At 35.1% G+C, this 24,486-nt stretch overlaps 1 protein-coding gene across 2 annotated transcripts in view; it reads right to left on the bottom strand.

Annotated features, from left to right (window-relative positions):
• Positions 1 to 24,486, bottom strand: part of REV3L (REV3-like, polymerase (DNA directed), zeta, catalytic subunit) — a 133,670-nt gene that overhangs the window by 82,024 nt on the left and 27,160 nt on the right. The gene's annotated exons all lie outside the window — the stretch shown is intronic.

Consider the following 24,486-nt stretch of genomic DNA (forward strand, 5'->3'; position numbering starts at 1 on the left):
TTACTTTCAAGAATCTGGCAGGCTGTAGGGAAGTCTTCAAGTTCCCTTTTGGTACATACCATTTGTCTAATTCAGAGAGATCAGTGGTGATGGAAGAACACATCTATATTTCTCATGGATTACACTACACTTTCATATAGCTACTCTAATACTCTATGGCTCTTCCTGCCAATACAATCTTGGGCACTTCTGCAAGACTTAATCCATTCTGCTTCACATGGATGGCTTCTTTTGATAGGAAAGTACCAAAATATTAGTTTGATAACTCCTTTCTATTTATAATTAGAAGATGCATAGAAAATGTTCTATGTTTGTTGGTATTTTATTTATATATTATGTAATGAATAACACCAGCCTGTCTTGTTTTTAATGGTACAGTTACAACAAAATTAAACACTTTCAGTTAAAAACAAATTCTTTGGCTATTTCATTTCACTTTTAAATATAATACTGGTTCCTAAATATCACAATTCTGAATTCTTCAAATAGAAAAATTCAAATAGTAATGAGTGAATCTTACAATATATTTGATTATTTTAATCATTTTAATGATGATCTACCTGAATGTTTTCAAACATCTCATAATACAAAGATTATAACTCTGGGCCTTCTGGACATAAGCCACAATATGGTTAAGTATAACATGTTTTCTAAACTATAGGTGTGGAAGGTGAAGAGATAAAAGTATTTACTTTAAAGTTGACAAGTCCAAGACAAGTGACTATGGAATTAGTAGTTTGATAACATATTTACAGCAATACAATAAGCTCCTAAGATATTTATTTTACAACCCATGTATCTTAAAAATGGATAAGAAACATTTCAAAATTTCACTTCTAGTAATTTTTTAATATAAGGCAGGGTACTCAAATACTTTATATTTATTCACTTTTCACTTGCTGTATAAATTAGGAGCCAGAGAAATACATTTACAGGCTCCAGAATAATTTTTGGCATATAATTTAGGGAAAACAAATACTTTACTCATCAGATACTAGACCAGTATATTTATTTCTATAATTTACAACCTTGCAAGTATCTCAAAGGTTAACTTCCCAAAAGCCACATTCCTATTAAGTAATAGTAACAGGATTTGAAAACAGATCAAGAAAATCTAAAACTAATGCTTTTTCTATTTAAAACATGCTGGTTTAAGCAAAAAAAAAAAAGTTAATGTTGGTTTAATCCAAATCCTTAGTTATTTTGTATTATAAATGTCTATTTTCTTATCTCATGCTCCCATTTGAATACAGATCTATAAGAGATTGTGTTTTGTTTGAATGAAGACAATAGCCCCTGGACCCAGGACAAAACACATAGTATGTGTTTAATGAATATTTATTAAAAAAATAAAGTCTCAGTAAAATAGAATAATTGCTTGAAGGAGAAAGGAATGATATGAAAGCCTACCCATACCTGAAAAAACAAAATCTATGAAAACAGAGACATTGATACAACTAATGAACCACCATCAGAGTTACAAGAGGACAAGAATATTGGGAAGATTCCCAACTTATTGCAATTTGCTACTCTGAATGTCCTGATGTCCCATGCAAAGCTGTAGTCATTATAATATCGACATACATGTACCACCCTCTCATTGTCCAGCACCTAGGGTGGTAGTACTTTCATGCTCCCTAAAATGAACCTTTTGAAAAACAACCAAGGCACAAAGAACTCCAAACACAGCATTAATTGCTTTATTATAAAATGTTACTATAGAATACATTACTATAGTATATGATACATGATAGGAAAAAAAAAATGAGAAAGACAAAAAACAACCAAAAACCCCTCAAAGTTAAATAAGAGGGGAAAAGTGTTGAAAGGAATGTGACTCAATTTCTACTTAGCAAAAGCATATCTTTTAAGAATTTGTAAGCTTCTTTTATCACTTGTAAACTTACAGTTCTATAATGCTTTGTATTGAGAAGACACAGTCCGCTTCTATCAATTTATCTGTGTCAGTTTTACCCAAGTGTGAAGGCACAGAGTTGTAAAGCCTCTTAAAGGTAAACTAATTTACCTGAACCCCTATCAGTTAGGATTAGGGTCAGCTATGAGAAAATGTCCTAAGATCAATGGCTTAACCATTAAATCAGTAGCTTCTTTCTCATACTAGGAAGTCAGATTTTTTCAATGTCTATTTAGTGACCTAGTTAAGAGGAACTTGTCACTTCAGTGGCTTTTCCACTATACTCCAAGGAATTCCACACAGGATTCTTTCAAGAATTTTTATATAATTAGTGAATGTTACGCTATTTTGGAACCTTAATAAATGACTTGGGGTTCTTAAAGACTTTAGGACATAAGCTATTTATATAACATGGCTCCAATGAAAGAAAAATCCCTACTTTCTGAATGTCTTTTTAGGGTTATGTCAAACTCAATTAGGCAACAATTAAAATAAGAATAAAGTTGGCCTTTGGGAGATTAAACCTATGTACACAAGTCTCAAAATTTATTTAAAGAGTTTGAATTGTCTAATTCATAAACAATAGCAAAATTGTTTTAGGAAAGCATTACAGAAATTTGTCAAGCATAACTAATTTTTAAAGATATGGGGCAAAACTGTGGGGTAGGCTACTTTCTAACAGTAACTAGGGGTTCTATACTAAAGCAGGCGCCTCTGTAATGGCCGTTAATTAGATGCGCTTTAATTTTTCACAGAACTTAGAATTACACTAAACATTAAGTCCCCTTTATCCCAACATTGCACATAATTTTCCCACATTTTTCCCCCAATTTAAGAGACCTAAACTTGGTCTCTTAAATTGTGCATCTAAAGCCCTGTCAGTTTGCCTGTATCAAGATTACCACTATTTTTATAGATCCAATTTTTATAACTAGAAAGACTAATATGTACCATTCCTCTAATTCTTGGGCCTATAATTTCTCCCTGTATAGTGGCAGACAATAACTATTTTAGGTTTTATAGCCCATATTGTCTGATAACATTAACTTAACTGCTGCTGTAGCTTGAAAGCAGTCACAGAACTTCTTAAATGAATGGGCTGGCTGTGTTTCAATAAAATTCATTTACAAAAACAGGTAACAGGAGAGATTTTCCCTCCTAGGGTAGTAGTATGACAATCCCTGTTCTAAATGATTATACTTCCATATCATCCGTAACGGAAAGTTTAATGTCTTTTTTCTTATAAATGGAGCTAATTGTCAACCACAGTCAAAATTATGCTGGCTGAAGAATATATATGGAGACTAAGTAAAAAAGGTTTATTTTGTAATTTACAAACCTTAATACTTACAGAATTTACAAAACCCATTTCCCAAATCTCAAACTTTATTTCTATACGATTTTAAATAAAACCAGAGCTATTAAGTGGACAAACAACAACAACAACAACAAAAAAAACACAACAACAACAAAAAAACCTTGGTATATAAACAGGAAACTACGGTAAGACATACAAAGAAACAGCATAGTATGACCCATACATAAGAAAAAAATATAGAGAATAAAAACTTCCTGAAGAAGCCAAGATGCTGGTCTTTTTAGACAAAGACTTTAAACCAGCTATGGTAAATATTTTAATGAACGAAGGGAAATCATGTCTAATAAAAGGAAATAACTCATGTCTAGTTTAATAAAAAAAAGGAAACTGGAGGAACAAGGAATGAATGAAGGCAAGCTAGCTAAGATTGTACTGAGTAACAAAGAGATAAAAAGGATGAAGAAAAATTAACAGAGTTGCAGAGATTTCCACAACTCCATCAGGCATACCAAAGTATACTTATATGGCTTCAGGAGAAGAGGTGAAGGGAAAGATAGATCTAGAGAGAATATCTGAAAAATAATGGGACAAATCTGATGGAAAATATTAATCTGTTTTTCTAAATAATGTCTAAACTCGGAGCATGACAAATTTGAAAAGATTCACAGTTAGACACATAAACCGTCAAAAGACAGAGAAAATTGTACACACACACACGGCAATTCATAATGTACAAAGTTTCTGTTAATATTAACAGCCGGTTTCTCACTAAAAATCATAGCTGCCAGTAGGTAGTGGATAACATAGGTCAGGTAAGAAAGACTGTTGATCAAAAAATTCTTTATCTAGCAAAACTAATCTTCAAAAATGAAGAATGAGTGAAGAGAGAAAAACAAAACATTCCCAGCAAATTAAAATGGAGAAAAATGTGTCACTAGCAAACCTACCCTACAAAAGACACTAAAGACAATTTCAGGCCGTGATAAAAGCATAAACAGGAACTCACCCACTCTAAGCAATAAAGGACCAGTAAAGATAACTACATAGGTAAATACAAAAGTCGACACAAATGTATTTTTATGACTATTCTCTTTTATCATTTCTAGAATAGATGCATAAAATAATAATTAGGAAGTATTGTGTTGACAGGTTTATAAAGTGCAAAGATGCAAAAGTTTTTATATACTATTAAAATCCAAACTCAATTGTTTTAACATTAGTATATTAAGTGCAATTAATATATTAAGTATAATCCCCTAGATAACCAAGAAGAAAATAACTTATGAAAACTTATATAACATACAACAATGGAATTAAAATGATTACCAGAAAATACTTAGCATAAAATAGGTTATAATAGAGCAACAAAAAAAGATGAGACAAAAGGGCAAATGTAGAACTACACAAAATTGTGCAGATGGCCAAATATCATATTATGTCCTGGCCAGTAGCCTTCTATTAAATGGGAAAGATTAATTTTTCCCAAATTTACATTAACCAGTACCATCTAAAATATTATGCAAAAATGAGGACTTACAGAAGCATCAAGAGTCAAAAAATCTGAGGATTAGAGTCCTTTTATCTCCTGTATGTCTTAAACATGCTTGATATATTTCCTTGCATTTGTTAATATACTCTAAGCTAGAAGACTAAGCACAAAAGAAAAAGGAAAAAGGTTAACTTTTTTGAAGTAAAGAATATAACTGGTATTTAGATAGAACACTAGCTGTATCTTATTCTGCAAGGAATAACGATATCTTATTCTCAGAAGACAACTAATTTGCTAATTCAACTACACACACCTTCTTTAATCTACAAATTAAATTTAAAATATGCTTATTGGCATCACAGTGGCATGTGTTATTAGTCTATTGTGGTAATTATCACAATTGCTATACATACACAATAAAGTTTGTACACAAAAGTCACATCATATGTGCATTTTATTTACTAGACAGGAAGAGATTGAGGGGGATGCAGAGAAACACAAAGACAGAAGAAGAAATGAACTCAATATGAAACCACAATTAATCAGTACCAGTATGTACAGTAAATAACAACGTGCTATCTCAGTAAGGTAGCTTTATAGCTGCTGTCCCTTAATTGATCTCAATTCATTTGTGCCTCTCATAGTGGAAGCACATCCTACTGTGAGGGGCAACTGGGAGCCTGATGCCAGAGGGATCAACTATAGGATTACAGGGAATTCTAACCCCTTTTCCCTCCTCTACACCCACCCTCCCACCTCAAGGAGAAAGGGACTTAAAATTTAGCTCAACCACCAATGGTAAATGATTTAGTCAAATGTGTCATTGTAATGCAACTTTGACTAAAAACTCTTGAAGAGTGAGGTTTGAACGAGCTTTCTGGTTGGTACTAGAGGGTATAACAAAGTCCGGATTCCACAGGGACAGAGACATGTGAGCCCAGGACCCTTCTGAACCATGTTCTCCCTATGCCTCTTCATCTAACCGTTCATTAGTATCCTTTATTATAAAACTGTATAATACGGGCCCTCCCTGGTGGCGCAGCGGGTTAAAGCTGCTTCCGCATGAGTTCGATCCCCGCCTGCCCCGGAGGTGACCACATGGCGTGGCAGACCTCTCCTGACCCGCCCGCTGCTCCCCTCAGCAGTGTACTTCGTCGATCTGCCTGTTCTGTTCCCCACTCTGTCTCTGGTGAAGCCTCTCGCTGCTCCTGAACCTCTGGCCTATACCCCAGTTCTGTATGCACAAATAAATAAATCTTAAAAAAAAAGACAAAACAAAACAAAAAAAACTGTATAATACGTTGTTTTCCTGAGGTCTGCTAGCAATTTACTGAACCTCAGGAGAAAGAGTATGGGAATGCCGAAATATGTAGTCAATTGCATGAAAACATTGGTAGCACTGGATGCATTGTGGCTGCATCTGAAGTGAGGCAATCTTTTGGGACTAACTGCTTTCCCTGTAGGGATTTGAACTAACTTCAGATAATATAACAATTGAACTAAATTGAACTGCAGAATCACAGTTGATGTCAAAGTGAGAATTTGTTGTTGGAAAACCAACACAACAAGAATGTTTCAAACTGGTTAATGCCTAAGAGGATTTTGAACTGAGCTAATTAGAAAACTCAGCTGCAATCATTTTACCCTTTCCTTATAATTTCTCTTCAAAAGTTAAGTATATTTACAATATTCTTTCATCTTCCCCTAGTTGCAAGGGGACCAGAAGGGGAACAATTTTCTTATGAAATAACAATGAAATAGCAAACAGCAAACTTTAGGATAAAAATTATTTTATGATCAATCAACTTTAGTCAAGAATCTAATAAAGTGACTATTCCCAGTTTATATGTAATTGAGTTTGAAACTATTATAGAAAGAAAATCAGTAATTATCTACATTTTCATTGTGAATGTGAACCTCATATGGTTGTTGCTCTTTAAAGATTCACACACTGTGGTACATCACATTTTTTAAGAAAGCCTAGCCTCTACTCAAGAAAGCTTGTTTGTGGCCCCTCCCTGGTGGTGCAGCAACTTAAAGCACAGCACTAAGAAGCTAAAGTCACTTCAGCATGAGTTCTATCCCTGGCCCAGAGGCGATCCACATGGTGTGGCAGACCTCTCCTGACACGCCATACTGCTCCCCTCAGCAGTGTGCTTCATCAGTCCACCTGTTCTGCTCCCCACTCTGTCTCTAGTGAATCTTCTCACCACCCCTGAGCCTCTGGCCTGTACTCCAATTCTGTATGCATAAATAAATAAATATTAAAAAAAAGAGAATGCTTGCTTGTATCTATGAAGGTGTTGCCTTCTCCTTTCTTTCTCTAATAAACCTGCCTATTTGAATATTTAAAAAATGAAATCAACAACAAAAACTGTTAAATGTCCACATCCAGTTAACAGACTAAATGCCATAACAATAACAATTGTTTATTAGCTTTAGCTCAACATAAAATTTGCATTGGTAAAATATATAGTGTTTTAATTTCAGACATTTAAGCCAGACTGGTCACATATATTAATCTTTGTGGAATTTCAATTTAAAAGTAAGTCAAAGTCTCAAAGCAAAATTAACAATCTGATTAGTTTGAAAATTCACCTCAGACCATTTAAAGTAAGAATTATTACCGATTGAGACAAACTTACTGTCCAAATCTGTATATTAATGTTTAAATTTTCCTTCAAAGATATAAATAAAACACTATAGGTATTTAAATTATAAAAATCTAGTAAATTATGTAAACATAATTTATGGTAGCTGAACATTAAAAGATCTTAGAGTTTTACCTATCTATAAAAAAGGAAAATGTATAGAAAAAGATAAACTCATGGAAATCATAACTGATAAAGGACTTGAATCTAAAGCAACTATTACAACTCAGTAAGACTACCCACATTTAAGATGTGCAAAGGATAGAAATTATCTTTTCCAAGAAGATATACAGATACTAGTAAATACATGAAAAGATGTTTAACATCAGTAGCCATCAGTGAAATGCAAGTCAAAACCACAATGAAATACCACTGGGATGGCTATAATGCAAAAATCAGGTAACAAATGTAGAGAAATTGGAAACCTCATGTACTGCTGGTAAAAATATTCAATGGCTTTGGAAAATAGACTGTTAGTGCCTGAAAAGCTGAAATACAGAGTTATGTATGACCAGAAGGTCTACTTCTGGATATATACCTAAGATAAATGAAAATATACATCCTCATAAAAACTGGTACATGAATGCTCAGAGCACTATTAATCATAATAGCCAAGAAGTAGTAACAATGGAAATGTCCATCAACTGATAGTAGATAAATATTGTGTGGAAGAGTCATACAATGGCCATAAAAAGGAATAAAGTACTGATATATGCAGTAAGATGGATGACAATCAAACATGTTAAGAAACCAGACATGAAAGATCACATATTGAATGATTCAGTTTATATTAAATGTCCAGAATATGTAAATGTATAGGAATAAAAAGGTTGTTAGTGTTTATTAAGTATTGGGTGGAAGAATAGGCAGCAACTGCTACTGACCATAGCATTTTTTCAGTGATAAAAATGTTCTGTAATTGTGATAATGGTTGTACAACTCTGAAAATACTAAAAATCACTGAGCTGTCCACTTCAAATAGGTAAATTATGTAGAATGTGAACTTAATCTGAATAAAACTGTACAAAACTTACTTAACCTACCCATATCCATTATTTTCTTTGGAGGCTTATAATGAGAACTACATTTTAGTACACCATTAGAATCAATGCATTCATTAAAATTAATCACTATATTTGTGACATAGAATTATGAATTGAGAGAAACAGAAACATTAATCACTTATCCACATTTATTTTAATTTAATGATGTACTATTTTTAAGCCTTCAGTAAGATTAATTTGTCAAATTAGAGATGTTCCACTTATAAGTGATCACTACCAAAACCAAAGAATTTAAAGATTAAGAAAGAACAATCAATAAAAGAAAGACTCTTCAGACAATAAAAACAATGCTAACAAAACAAAACTACTACACTGTATTTAACGTTTAAAAGATGTGGCATAGGTTGTTCCCACCCCTCAATTCCAAATATCCTACAATATTTTTTGTACATGATAAAAGTTTTCTTAGGACTAAGTTTTACTTACAGTGGTAAATGACATGTCATTTACTTAGTTCTTAGTTCTATTAAGCACACAACTGGACACCTAAGGACCTGATTAAGTTAGTGTGATAAATCATGAAAATTAGGCATCCAAAGTTTGGGGCAGAAACAGATTGCCAAACTTCCCTAAAACAATGCAAACCAGATGTCAGTGAAAGGGCATCTTAAACTAGTAAAAGAAAAGCCTGTTTTTTTTTTTTTTATAGCAGTTGCTTTACAGTTTATATTTTTATTTACAGTTTACAGTTTATATTTTTATCAAAGTCCAAATATATACTATGTTTTTGTGTGTGTACACATATACATTATATACTACTAAATAGTAGCCCTCTTATTTGGGTTTTGCTTTCTGTGGTCTCAGTTACCTGCAGCAGACAATATCCAAAACATTTCATAAAAATTTTCAAGAGCAAAAGAGTGCATGCAGGGGCACATTCACATAACTTTTATTATAGTGTATTATTATAACTGTCCTATCTTTTTATTATTATTAACCTCACAGTGCCTAACTTATAAATTAAACTATTACACACATGCATAGGAAAAAACACTACATAGGGTTCAGTTCTAACAGATGCAAGCATGCACGAGGAGATCTTCCAACAGTCCCAGAGGATAAGGGGGCACAAGTGTACTATGTGCGACACTAGCAGCACTGGTACCTCATACCTGTACATGAATTCCTCCCTCCTCCTGTTCTTGTAATTTTACTATCACCTTCACTTAACCATAATTCTATAATCATACAATACATTGTTTCTATTATTTGTTATATCAAGTAAGAACAAGAAAATAGTTTTATTCACTCCTTCCTTTTCAGAGGCTCTTCCTTTATGTAGATCTGAGTTTCTGACCTACATCACTTTCCTTTTCTCTGAAGACCTTCATTTAACATTTCTCATAAGGCAACTACTACTACTTACCGGGGACATAGTCCCTCACCTTGTGTTTTCCTGAGAAAGTTTTTATTTCTCCTTCACTTTTGAAGAAACAGTTTTAATGTATACAGAATTCTACATTGATAATTTTCCAATAATAAACATTTTAATGCACTCTCTTCTCACTTGTGTAGAGATTTCAAATAGAATTTTTATACTTTTTTTTCCTGTGAAGGTGAAGTGATTTCCCGCCCCTTTCTCTTCTTTCAGATTAGTCTAGGTATAAATCTGGTGTCTTACTTGGTCAATGAGAATCCAGGGTTGACAGCTTGGTGTCTCATTAACTATGGGAAATTATTAGCCATTACTACTTCCAAGACTTTTTTTTTCTCCCTCCTCTCTTCAACTTCTGATAAGGCCACCAGCACTATTCTTTGATTTCTGTTACAGTGCTTTTGATATCTAGAATTTCCTTTTCATTCTTAGAATTTCATTCTCTTTGCTTATATTAACTATGTTCTTGTATGTTGTTGCTTTTTCCATTAGAACCCTTAGCATACTAATCATAGTTATTTTAAATTCCCAGTTTGACAATTCCAAAATCTCTGTCATAACTAGCTAGGAGTTTCAGATGCTAAAATTTCCTCTGGTATCCTTATTTTTGTCTCTTCTGTTCTCTGAGTTTCTCTTAAATAAGCTCCTCAACTAACGTATGAACTTTCCAATTCCAACTCACTCTCTGTTATCTGTTATTATAACAGGTACCCTTGTTGATGTGGTGTTCAGATGTGGGGGGTACACAAAGGATACATATATATAAGTATATATATATTCATACACACATACACACACATACATATACACACTTTTTAAAATCAAATATAATTAATTTAAATATATAGGGAGATGCCACTTTACAATTACATCACAGAAGTACTAGTATATTTAAAAATCACCACTGTGAAACTTTCAAGTGAATAACTAAGGGAACACATACAAAATTAAAAGGTCATGTGTCAAATATAAGCTTAAAACTTTTTAAGAAAAGTTGCAGAGTTAATAACTTTGACATTTCTCTTATTAATTACTATTGCCCATGATTCCAAATTTACCTGACATTTCTCAAATGCCCCCAAAATTAAACCTATGATCTATCCTAGTAAAAATAACTTATATGCCCACCAATTTTTTCTGTTTAATATTAAAAACTGTCAAGGAGTACTCCTTTAATTCTAGGCAGCATTTAGCCTTCTAAACTCTTCTCGAGACTGTCAATCAGCCATTTCTAATCCCTGATTTATAAAAATCTGTCAGTATCTCTCCATAAAACAACATCTTTTTTTACCACCATTAAGTCATAATCCCTAGATCATAATCCATGTGAAATAAAATGCAAACCATTATCATGAGTGAAGAAAACTAAGTTTAAGACATGAGCATACCACTGAACAGAATTTTCTAACAAAATTTCTTAAATGCCAGTCACTAGATCAAGAACAAATGAATATTTGATTATTAATACCCTTGACAAAGGCAGCTATTTAGCATTTTGCTTCAACCTTTGGTTTTAGGTTCTGAAAGTTCCTGTAAACTTCCTGAAAAAACTCAAAATATAAAATTTTGATATAGCTAATTACAAACTTGCCCTGCTCCAATCTATTTGAAAGAAAAGAATTCCAGGGTTATATAATGTCACCTGCTCATTTTGCCTTATTGTCATTAGAAAAATTTTAGAAAGTCAAGTTAACACTTAAAGTATGCTTTCCTTATCTGACCAACAGAACTTAATACTTTTCCTCCTACTTCTTTCCCTGAAAATATAGTGGCCATGGTGAGGGAAATCTATAGATAATAATGACTAACCAAGACAAACAGCAAGTTGTCAGTCACCTGATCATCTCATTATTGTCAAGAATTAACTAAAGATACAATGGAAATGGGAAAAAGACACAATAAACTCTTCATAATTTCTCCTGGGAAGAACTAAAAATTGAAACGTTAGGTCCTAGTCAAAGTGTCATGAGAATATACATATATCTAGGGAAAAGAAGTATTAAAAGCAATTGCAAGTAAAATAAAGAAAATTGGGGTCCTCCCTAGGGGCGCAAAGGATTAGGATGCAGCACTGCAACTTGGCTGCAGCCGCTTCAGTGCGAGTTTGATCCCTGCCTGGAGGTGACCCACATGGCGCAGCAGACCTATCTTTGTGGCTACTCCCCTCAGGAGTATACGTTGTCGATTGCCTATTCTGCTCCCCACTGTGTCTCTGGTGAATCCTCTCACCTCCCCTGCACCTCTAGCCTGTACCCCAGTTCTGTATGCATAAATTTTTTTAAAAAAATAAAGAAAATTGAAGGTATTCAATGAATTTAGAAATGTGCACATTAAAATTATCCTTACAAAGCTCACAGCAAATCTCCTTCCAGATATTTTCTGGCCTACTTCTAAAGAAATTAGGGAAGACACCACAACTTGAAATGAACTAAATATCCATTATATAAAAGGCTTTTAATAGGTAATGTGTACTCTAAAATGAATTTTAAATATAGGTTCTTGCCTTTAAAGAGCTGGCAGCAGAGTTGGGGTAGCATGTTACATTCTAAGACAACAGAAATGGAAACAAAATGCTGGGAGGGCCCAGAGAAAAATGAAATTAATTGGGATGGGGGTATGGCAAGGCTTCATGGAAGTGATACACTGCACTACAAAGGGTGGGTAGGTCTTTAACAGGCATAAATAGGAGACGGAGACAGGAAAAGTTAGAGAAAAAGATGGAGGGAATAATTTAAAAAAAAAGGTGTGGGAGATAGAAGAAGTATATAAAATCAGGGAAGTATAAATCAAAACCACAATGAGATACCATTGGTGAGAATGGCCCACATTAAAAAACTGGCAACAACAAATACTAGTGAGAATGTGGAGATAAAAAAAGCCTTCTTATGGTTCCTCAAATTGCTAGACATGGAGCTTCCATATGACCCAGCAATCCCACTCCTAGGTATCTACCCAAAGGACACAAAAACACTGATTCAAAAAAGATACCTGCACCCCCATGTTTATTGCTGCTTTATTTACAATCGGAAAGACATGGAAACAACCTAAATGCCCAGAAGTAGATGACTGGATTAAAAAGATGTGATACATATACACAGTGGAATATTACTCAGCAACCAAAAAATAAACCCATGCCTTTTGTAGCAACATGGATGGAGCTGGAAAAGAGCATGCTTAGTCAAATAAGAAAGAAAGAAAAGGAAAAATACTGGATGGTTTCACTCATAGCAGGAATATAATGGACTTGGCGAGAAAATAACAATAATAATGAACAGCTATATACCAGAGACATTTTATGGAGGTGGAGTGGGGAATGGGATCAAAAACAGTGGGGGGAGGGAAATACACTGGACTATGGTGATGGCACATGGGTGATTTGGTGATGGGAAACCCACGGGGATTGCAACTGAAATGGTGGCCCTCCCTGGTGGCGCAGCGGGTTAAAGCACTGCACTAAGAAGCTTAAGCCACTTCCGCATGAGTTCGATGCCCGCCTGCCCTGGAGGAGACCATATGGCATGGCAGACCTCTCCTGGCCCACCCACTGCTCCCCTCAGCAGTGGAATTCTCCGATCTGCCTGTTCTGCTTCCCACTCTGTCTCTGGTGAATCCTCTCACCCTCCGCCATCTCTGGCCTGTACCCCAGTTCTATATGAATAAATAAATAAATCTTTAAAAAAAATGTATTATGGAAAATAAAAAAGTATCTAAGTTTTAAAAAATCATTAAATATTCTTCTACAAATTAAAAATAAAAAAGAGCCTTTATACTGCTGGTGGAAATGCAAACTGATCTAACCACTGGAAAACTGTGTGGAGGTTCCTCAAATTACTAAAAATGTATCTACCATATGACCTAGTGATCCCACTCCTAGGAATCTACCAAGGGAACACAAAGACATTAATTCAAAAGGAAACCTGCATTCCTATGTTTACTGCAGCATTATTTACAGTAGTTAGGATATGGAAACAACCTAAATGCCCCAAAACAGATAAATGGCTCAAGATGTGGTGTGTGTGTACGTATATATAAATAAACACACATACACACACACACACACACACACACACAATGAAATACTATTAAGCATTCAAAAAAGATAAACTCCTGCCATGGTTGCAGCAACATGGTTGGCACCAGAAGGAATTATGCTCAGTGAAATAAGTCAGAAGGAAAAGGAAAAATATCAAATGGTTCCACTTAGATGAGGAATATAGGGAAACCAAACAAGGGAGTGGGGGAGAAAGACAAAATAGCAGGCAACTATAAATTTGAGACATTTGGGGAGGGAGAGGGATTAAAACAAGGGAGTTTTGAAAGAACACAAGGGATTATGGTGAGGGCTAACAGGTGATGAGGTAGGGGGAGATTTTGGGGGATAATACTTGAGGAGAGAAATATTGTATAAAAATGTAAGAAAATTTAAAAAGTCTAATCAATTAAAAAGAAAAAATATATGATATAATGTGGGGTTGCTAATCCTGAATGGACTATCTAGCCTCCATTTTGTTACCTACAGTTCTACATAAACTTACTCCTGACTTATAAGCAGGTATGACTGGGAATGCGGGGTGTGGGGGGGTATGGGAGGGGAGGGGTCTTTGATGTATAACAAGGACCCCAGAAGCTGACCAGTACAAAGCCTTGTTGATAAGATTGAAATCCAGTCTGGGGAACCAGGGTTTGATCTCAATTATGATACCAAACTATCAGTGGATGAGAAGTACAGTTCCATCCTTCCCTTTCTTTTACTTCCCCATCTCCTTTTCTTCCTCCCCATATGATTAATGCTGCACCACTGTTTATCAATAATAAGGCCAGGATCTTGCTCTAGAGCAGCATCCTGCATTATGTAGTATGCTCCCCCACTCCTGAGTTTCTTTATCAGTGTGGTATTGTCAGACACAAGAATATAATCAGGAAAATCCAAGCACATGAGTGGGACTGAAATACAGGCTCATGGTACTGAGAGAGAAATGGAAAAAGAAAAACCTAAAAAAAAGAAGACTGTAGATTAAGTAATCCTTTAGAACTACACAAAAAGTTCCTTTTTAACACTGGGAATTCATATTACTTTGCGTCACAGACACACAATCTAGGTTCTTATTATCAAATGAGCCAGTATACAGATCAAGTTTCACTTTAACAACTGTGCTGCCCTGCAGAAACCAGTCCAACTAACCTGTGAGATATAAGTCAGCACTAGAATAAATGCTGAGGTTAAATGCTAAAACTTAGAGCAGATTCAGCTGCTCAAAGGGCAATATGATTACAGATAAATAGGGCAACCATATAATTCATCATCCAAACTTTTAGAGTGGGACTATTATTATGTAACTCGGGATGAATGGTTATCTTAGTCATAAAAATCCTAAAAAAAAAAAAAAAACAAAGGGTCTGTACTTTTTCTTATTTTTTTCTCAGGGGAATGTCCTATTGAGGAGCACTTGAAGAATTTAAGGTATGAAACTGAGATTAGTGGCTATGGCATTTTAAAAGAGATAAGCACATATTTATTATGAGTAACAGAATTTTCTCTTTATAATAGCAGAAACTTGAAGGCTGAATAACCTCATGCAAATAACATCATGCAAATTTCTGTAAGACCTTTTTACCTTAACTAGTTCACACAGAGGAATTTTATGATTACTAATCTCACAAAACATTTAGGTTCAGTTCTTGAACCTCAGTGTTTAATATTTGAAAACAAGCTAATTTTCATATATCTACCATCTCAAAGCTTATTAATTTTTGTTTTAACATACCATGGTGAGGGAAAATCTGTTTATTGCTAAAACAGATGATTTATAAGAAAACAGTTGATGATTTATAAGAGATGTTATGTGGGTAGTCACAACAGTTGGCCTTTACCCTGGTGCCAAACAATCGACCACATGTGTTCTAAATCACAAACAAATCCAAATGCTCTCATGTGAGATTATTTCAAATCCAGTCAGAAATTAATTATGAGACAAAACAATCCCATGGTCTTAATGAATGAAACCCAGAATTCTAACCCTATGTCAGGCTTTAAGAAAGTGATTTAACCTCTTTCTAAATATTAAACCTGGTCAAAGTCTAAAACCTGATTAAGAAGGGCTTGACACTGCCAAGGTATTTCATATTGAAAGATACAGTCACTCTATGCAGGGAGTGGCAAGCTTTTTCTATAATGACAAATACTAAGTTTTTTTTACTTTCTTGGTAATAAGAGTCTGTTGCAGCTACTCAGATCCAACTGACACATAAAAGCAGCTACAGATAATATGTCAATGAACGGGAGGAGCTGTGATATAACATTACTGCAAAAACAGGTAATGGGGGCTGGATCTGAAGCTCAAGGTTGTATGTAGCTTGCTGACCTTTTTCCAGAGTATAAATTCCTTTTATCATAGTAGCTTGGAAACAGTGATACATAAAAGTGAATCTGTAAATACTTACATGTGAATCACATTACTTAATCAAAATACATAATCAAATTAGCTGAACTACACGGTACCTCTTATACAAAATTACTAATTTAAAATGTTGTTACATTAAAAACTTTACTTCCTCTTAATCATGAGCATGTCACTACTAAACTTTGCCTACCCAAGATTTAAATTAATATTCTGACCCCTTCAAGTCATTAATTCTATAGGTAATGTGACTGTATAGGGACTACAGCTAAAAGATTATGCTAAAACAGAGTTATTACTTTGCCACCTTCTCTAAAGTCAAAGGTAAGTGGAAAAATTCTCAGAGGGAAACTGGTATTCAGGCAAAAGAAGGCATTATGCCATATGATGAAGATATGAGGTTTCTCTGATATTATAATACTGAAAAAAAATCCCTTTTTAATAAAAGGGAAGCCCTTCTTTGTAAGGGCTTCTGTTCTTTGCAATTTAATGATTTCTGACTAGAAAACAGATTATGAAACATTTTGGTGAGAAGTATATACTTGAGCTGAATGTTAAAAATTAAATAAACAAAACTACCAGTTTAGGTGGAGTAACAGGGAGCAGAATTACCCACCAATCTAAACAACTTAAAAAAAATCCGGGCCCTCTCTGGTGGTACAAGGGGTTAAAGCATAGTACTATGAAGGTGTCCGCAGCCACTATAGCACAAATTCTATCCCCGGAGAGGGAGGTGACCCACATGGTGTAGCAGACTTCTCCTGTCTTGCTTGCTGCTCCCCTTAGCAGTGTATTTCAGTCAATCCTCCTTTGTCTTGCAAATCCTCTCAATGGCCCATTGGCCTCTGGCAGGTATCCCAGTTCTTGCATGCATGCATAAATAACAATCTTTATATATGTGCGTGTGTGTGTGTGTGTGTGTGTGTGTGTGTATAAACACTTTTCAGACATTGGACAGAATCATAAAGAGAAGGCAAAAAAGCTCTAAACAGTTTCCTGTTCAGAGAATTTCCATGGAACAAAGGGAGAAGGAAACTAGGTAGAGCCCAGAAAGCTCCTGAATTGAGGAAATGGAATTAGGAAGTGAAGTTTGTTAGAAAATGCCTGGGAGAACACCAGAGCTGGAAGCCTGCCCACTCCTCATCCCTCCCCCCTCTTACCCCCCCCCCACACACACACAGACAAGAGTTCTCTATCTTAGAGATCTCTGCCCAAGTCTTCACTAAGTAGTACTAAGACACACTGGTGAAAAATAACCACCCACAAGAACAATAATCTCAAAGTTTGCTCTGGTCCCACCTAACCAAACATTAAAAAAAAATTTTTAAGTGCCAAACTATTGCCAAATAACTTAAATCCTACCACAATAAAACTCATGAATATTTCTTGCAATACAAAAATACCCAAAGTACAAAGAGGCATAATTCAAAATGTCTGGAACCAGTGAAATATTATCAGACACCCAAAAAGGGAAAAAACTATGATTTATAAAGAAAAGAAACAATAGAAATGAGTTAAGAATAATCGATATTAGAGTTATTTAGCGAAGACATTATGATAGTTATTAAAACAATAACCTGGGGCCCTCCCTGGTGGCGCAGCAGGTTAAAGCACAGCACTGAGAATCTAAAGCCGCTTCTGCATGAGTTCGATTCCCGCCTGCCCCGGAGGTGACCACATGGCGTGGCAGACCTCTCCTGGCCCACCCGCTGCTCCCCTCAGCAGTGTACTTCGTCGATCTGCCTGTTCTGCTCCCCACTCTGTCTCTGGTGAGGCCTCTCGCCGCCCCTGAGCCTCTGGCCTGTACCCCAGTTCTGTATGCAAAAATAAATAAATCTTAAAAAAAAAAAAAAACAATAACCTGCATGTTACGTAGAGATGTGGACAATACCAAAAAAATCAAAATGTTTTTCTTATTAGAGTAAAATAAATCAGAAAAATACAACAGAGTTAACAGTGCATTACAAATGCCACTTTTTAAGATTAATGAAACTGAATGCAAAAGTAATAAAAAAATGACCAAAAATTAAACATAGACCAGTCTAGAAAAAATGAACAAAATTTAACCTAATGTGACAACTGTAAGTGAGCTCATACATTTAAAATTTCAGTCCATCAAGTAGACAATTTGCTATAGACAACTATAAGAAAAAGAGAAGGAACATATGGGCTTTTAACATGGTCCATAAGCGCAAACTACCATAGATTATGGGGCAGAGGAAAGTAGTGACAGAAGTTGTATATTGGAGTCATTAACCTATTAATGACAATGAACATAACTAGAAGGTACTGCCTCTAACAATGAAGTTAAGACCTGGACCAGTAGGAAAAGAAAGAACTGAAAATAATTTATACATATTTTTTTTTTAAAAGATTTATTTATTTATTCATACAGAACTGGGGTACAGGTCAGAGGTGCAGGGTTGGTGAGAGGCTTCACCAGAGACAAAGTGGGCAGTAGAACAGACAGATCAACAAAGTATACTGCTGAGGGAAGCAGTGGGCAGGTCAGGAGAGGTCTGCCTCACCATGGGGTCACCTCTGGGGCCCTGGATTGAACTTGCACTAAAGCAGTTGCAGCTAGCTTACAGTGCTGCGTCCTAACCCATTGCACCACCAGGGAGGGCCCAAAACAGAAAATAATTTTAAAGGTAAAAATAATTGGAACTATTAACTGTATACTGAGAATATAAGAGGTTTAAATTCTGAAAATTCTCAACATACTGAGTTTGAATTCCAGCTTCTCTACTTAAACTTAGAGCGGTTACTTAAATCTCTCTTTTAGTATCCTCAATAACAAACAAAGTAATAACAGTACCTACTTAATAGGATTGTTTTGAGAATTAAATTAAATATGTAAAGTGTGCTTTGCATACTTAATGACATTATGATAGTTATTAAAACAATAACCTGTATGTTACGTAGAGATGTGGACAATACCAAAAAAATCAAAATGTTTTTCTTATTAGAGTAAAATAAATCAGATGAAAAATACAACAGAGTTGTACTGCTGCAATTCTCAATATTTTGTTCTCCGAATTGCATTTCACTCTTAAGAGTTACAGATGATCCTGAAGAATTTTTGTGTATGGATTATACCTATCAATATCTACTGTATTAAAATTAAAACTGAGAAATAAAGGGTTGACATTTTCAATCATTAAAAACATTAAAGACATTAACATAACATGTCATCTTGCTTTCTAAAAGAGAAATTAGTTCACAGAAAATGTCTTACATTTTTGTAAATGCATGATTAATATATTTTTCTAATGTATGCTTAATAAGAGAAAGTTACACATCTCTGTTTCTGCTCAATCTGTTACTTACATTGTCTGGCTGGGAAAGACAACCAACCAGTTGGTGGAATGCAGAAGCTGGTATCCCAAAGAAACTTAAGACAACACAGCTTCTGAGTAGAAGGATTAAGTACAGAAAATGAAACAGCATAGTATTTGTTCATAAGTCTCAAGCATGCTCAAGAGCTGATGTATTATCTATAAATTATCCTAGTCAGTGCACAAGATTAAAAGTTAATGTTATTTGTTCAATTTATCCCAAAAGGAGAAGGAATCATGAAAAGTTCCTATGTAAGCTATTATACTGTATATTCACAGTTCTACATAAAAAGTAAGGAAATGTCCTGGGTCTCACCAGGGAATTTAGAAAGTTTTAAGTATAAGAAGCTAGACTACCAAAGAATACAGAGAAAAAAGGAGCAGCACCAAATAATAGAATCAAAAGGTGGGCAGGAAAAACCGCAGGATAGCTATGTCTCATTCTGAACATCTCCTAAGTTTTCACATAGTGAAATATATTGCACATTGAGTCAATGAATATTTTAAGTGGTTTTGTTATTCTTATTTGTACAAATTTGTCTCTTTCCAACCTCCAGACTATAAATTTCCTAGCAAAGGGGTATTCTACTTCATTATATTGTCAGGCCTAATATTCACACAAGTGTCTGAGAAAACGACAGGGATGGTACTTTTAGGTACACATCTGACAGACTGGCTTATATGTAATAAATCTTAACATAAGAGCAGCTACCCCTGGGCAAATATCAACTACAATCAGGAAGTCAAAAATTAAAATCCTAATGCACAAAATAGGTCTGGTAATCTACCTATACTTAAGCATTTTTTAACCAAATTCAAGTTTAAAAGTTTCACAAGAGAAACTTTCATAGAAAGAAAGATCCTGACCAAAATAATCTCCATAATACTTCAAAAGCAGATTATCTAATAATAATTCAGAATCTTGAGTAGTTATACTGTAATCTATTAAAAACAGTGGACATATGTCCCTCCCTGGTGGTGCAGAGGGTTAAAGCACAGCACTCAGAAGCTAAAAACCACTTCTGCATGAGTTCGATCCCAGCCTGCCTTGGAGGTGACCACATGGTGAGGAAGACCTCTCCTGACCCACCTGCTGCTCCCCTCAGCAGTGTACTTCACCATCTGCCTGTTCTGCTCTCCACTCTCCCTGGTGAATCCTCTCACCGCCCCTGCACCTCTGGCCTGTACCCCAGTTCTGCATGCATAAATAAATAAATCTGTAAAAAAACAAAAACAAAACAGTGGCCATAAAACTTTTCCTGAAAATATCTGACCTTGTAATGCAAAGTTTTTGAGTTCACAAAAAATCAGAAATCATTAAAGGAAGATAAATTAGTCTTCGTCAGATTTAAAAACTTTTATTCCTCAAAAGACACCACTAAAAATGAGCAAATAAGTCACAGAAGAAAATACCTGTAGAAATATCTGACAAATGACTTAAGTCAAGATTACCTAACTTCTTTTAACTTAGTAAGAAAGGAAAGGAAACTTAAAGGATATATATGAAGGACAAATAAATATATGAAAAGGTATCAGTACCTTAAGTATTTGAAAAACACACACACACACAAACACACACAAAAGAGATGCATTACATCCTCACTAGAAAGAATACAGTTTTTAAAAGACTAACCCAGATTAAAATGCTGATGAAGAAATTATGCTCCCTCCCCATGCTGCTGGAGGTATTACAAACAGTACAGCTACTTTAAAAAACAGTTTGGTGGGTTTTATGAAGTAAATTTACCCCATAACCCAGCAATCCCACTTCTAAGTATTTATAAGAGAAATGAAAACACATAGTCCCACAAAATCTCATGTGTGAATGTTCAGAACATCTTTACTCACAATAGCCCAATCTGGAAACCACCTAAACTCTCAACTCCTAGTGAATGTTATAACTGTATAGTGGAATATGACTTAGCAATATAAGGGAACACATTAATGAGACGTTAACAGTGTGAATGAAGACACAAATAACTAGAAACTGCATTATTTCATTTACATGAAACTCCAGGAAATGTAAAACCAAGGTATTTATAAGGGTTGGTTGATTAAGGAGAACTTTCTGAAAGAAACACAAGGGAACTTTCTAGGGGAATACAAATACTCCATGCCTCATAACTGTGCTGAAAATGGTTACATGACTATATCCACTTGCCAAACTTTTCTAAATATATACTTGAAGTTTTATTGCATGTGAATAAAATATATTAGTTATATAATACATTAATAACTATATACTACTTAGTAGCAGGCAGTACTCTATGGGCTTTCTCTGCATATTCAACTTAAAAGGGAAAACATTTAACAATGAAAACAAAACAATACTGGGAACTGTAGAGAATGAAGTGAATAGGCCAAGATCTTCACCTTCATGAAGTTTTATATGTGCTAAAATGTACATAAAATTTAACATTTGAACCCTTTTGAGCATCCATTTCATTGGCATTAAAAGTACAAATACAGGGGAGAGACGGCAAGATGGCGGCAGAGTAAAGACGCCGAGACGACTATGTCCAAACTTGTACGGGAATATGTAGTCGTCCAAACTTGTACGGGAATATGTAAAAATGGACTATAGACTTACATACTATGTATTTCAACCCAAATGAGAACACCCTGGATTCACTAGAAGGAAGATAACTGAGGGACAATCAGCAATTGGGGAGTTCCATAAGGGCACTCCTATTCAGAAGCACCACATACAGAATAAGTGGAACACTGCAACTGGATAGATGGGGGAACACCCAGGCTCTAGCACCACCTGAGGCTTCCTGCTCACTGGGCTAGATAAGTAGAACCCAACCATGGGAAAAGACTGCGCAAGTGGGGGGTGGGGGAGGGTAGGGTGTGGAATCTGGTGACTGGGGCACTCCTTTCACCTACCCCCACAGCATAGGACTGGGGGCTTGTTCACAAAGCCCCTGAGATAAAAGAGAGAGAAAAAAAGGTCAGACTGAATCAAAACATAGTAGGAAGACTTCAACACGCCACTGTCCACAATGGACAGATCAACAAGACAAAATAAGCAAAGACACTAAAGCTCTGAACAAGGACCTGGACAACATGGGTCTAACATTTATAGAAAACTGCACCCTCCCAAAATCTGAGTACACCTTTTTCTCAAATCCACATGGATCATTCTCTAGGATTGATCACATACTGGGTCACAAGATAAATATCAATAGGTACACTAAGATTGAAAACATACCAACTATTTTCTCTGACCATGAAGGAATCAAACTAGAAATAAACCATATGAGGATGACAAGAAACCCACCTACCATGTAAAGATAAACCCACACTACTGGAGGACTTTGGATCAATGAGGAAATCAAAGAAGAAATAAAAAAAATACCTAGAGAAGAACGACGACACAAATCTCCAAAACTTATGGGACACATTAAAAGCAGTTATAAGAGGAAAATATGTAGCATTACAGGCTCACATAAAGAAGCAAGAAATAACTCAAAGAAACAACCTAGTGTCCCACCTTAAAGTACTGGAAAAAGAACAACAAAATAACCCAAAAGCCAGTAGAAGACAGGAAGTAATAAAAGTCAAATCAGAAACAAATGAAATGATGTTAGAAAAACAGTCCAAAAAAAAAAAAAATCAATGAAACCAAAGGGTGGTTCTTTGAAAAAAATAAACAAGATAGACAGGCCACTAGCCAGGCTCACAAAGAAAAAACAAGGAAAAGGCACAAATAAACAGAATCATAAACGAAAGAGGAGAAATCACAATAGACCCAGCAGAAATCAAAAGAATAACCAAAGAATACTATGAGCAACTATATGCAAACAAGTTGGACAATTTAACAGAAATGGAAAAATTCCTAGAACTCTACAACCACCCAAAGCTAGATAAAGAAGAAACAGAACAAGTAAACAGACCAATTACAAGCAAGGAAATTGAAGAAGTAATCAAAACCTTCCCCCAAAATAAAAGCCCAGCACCAGATCGATTTACAAATGAATTTTACTGCACATTCAGAAAAGAACTAGTACCTATTCTACAGACTCATCCAAAAAATTGAAAAAGAAGGAAAACTACCACATACTTTCTATGAAGCCAACATCACACTAATACCAAAACTTAACAAAGAAAACAAAAAAAGAAAACTTCAGACCAATCTCCCTAATGAACACTGATGCAAAAATCATCAACAAAATCTTAGCCAACAGAATCCAACAAAGCATTAAAAGAATAATACACCATGACCAAGTGGGCTTTAAAACCAGGAGCACAAGCATGGTTCAACATCAGAAAATCAATTAATGTAATCTATCACATCAACAGAAGAATAAAAACCACATAATCATATCAATAGATGCAGAGAAGGCATCTGACAAAGTTCAACACCCATTTATGTGTAAGGCCCTTGAAATCCTTGGAATAGAAGGAACATATCTCAACATGATAAAAGCCATATATGACAAACCCACAGCCAATATTATCCTCAATGGAGAAAAGCTGAAAGCCTTTCCCTTGAGATCAGGAACAAGACAAGGGTGTCCACTATCACCACTGCTCTTCAACATAACACTGGAAGTTCTAGCGAGAGCAATAAGACAGGAAAAAGACATACAAGGAATCCAAATAGGAAAAGAAGAAGTAAAACTGTCCTTATTTGCAGATGATATATTAATCTACATGGAAAATCCTAAAAACTCCACAGAGAAACTAATCAAAAGCATCAACCAGTTTAGCAAGGTAGCAGGATATAAATCAACACACAAAAATCAGAGGCTTTCCTATACACAAACAACCAATCGGAAAAAAACAGAAAAAAAAAATCCCCTTTTCATTTAAAACAAAAAGAATCAAGTACCTGGGACTCAACCTAACAAAAGAGGTAAAAGACCTCTACAAAGAAAATTACAAAACACTGTTAAAAGAAATACAAGAAGACACCATGAAATGGAAAGACAT

Source organism: Condylura cristata, unplaced genomic scaffold (genome assembly GCF_000260355.1).
Source record: "Condylura cristata isolate star-nosed mole 26May11 unplaced genomic scaffold, ConCri1.0 scaffold00001, whole genome shotgun sequence".
NCBI classification, from domain to species: domain Eukaryota; kingdom Metazoa; phylum Chordata; class Mammalia; order Eulipotyphla; family Talpidae; genus Condylura; species Condylura cristata.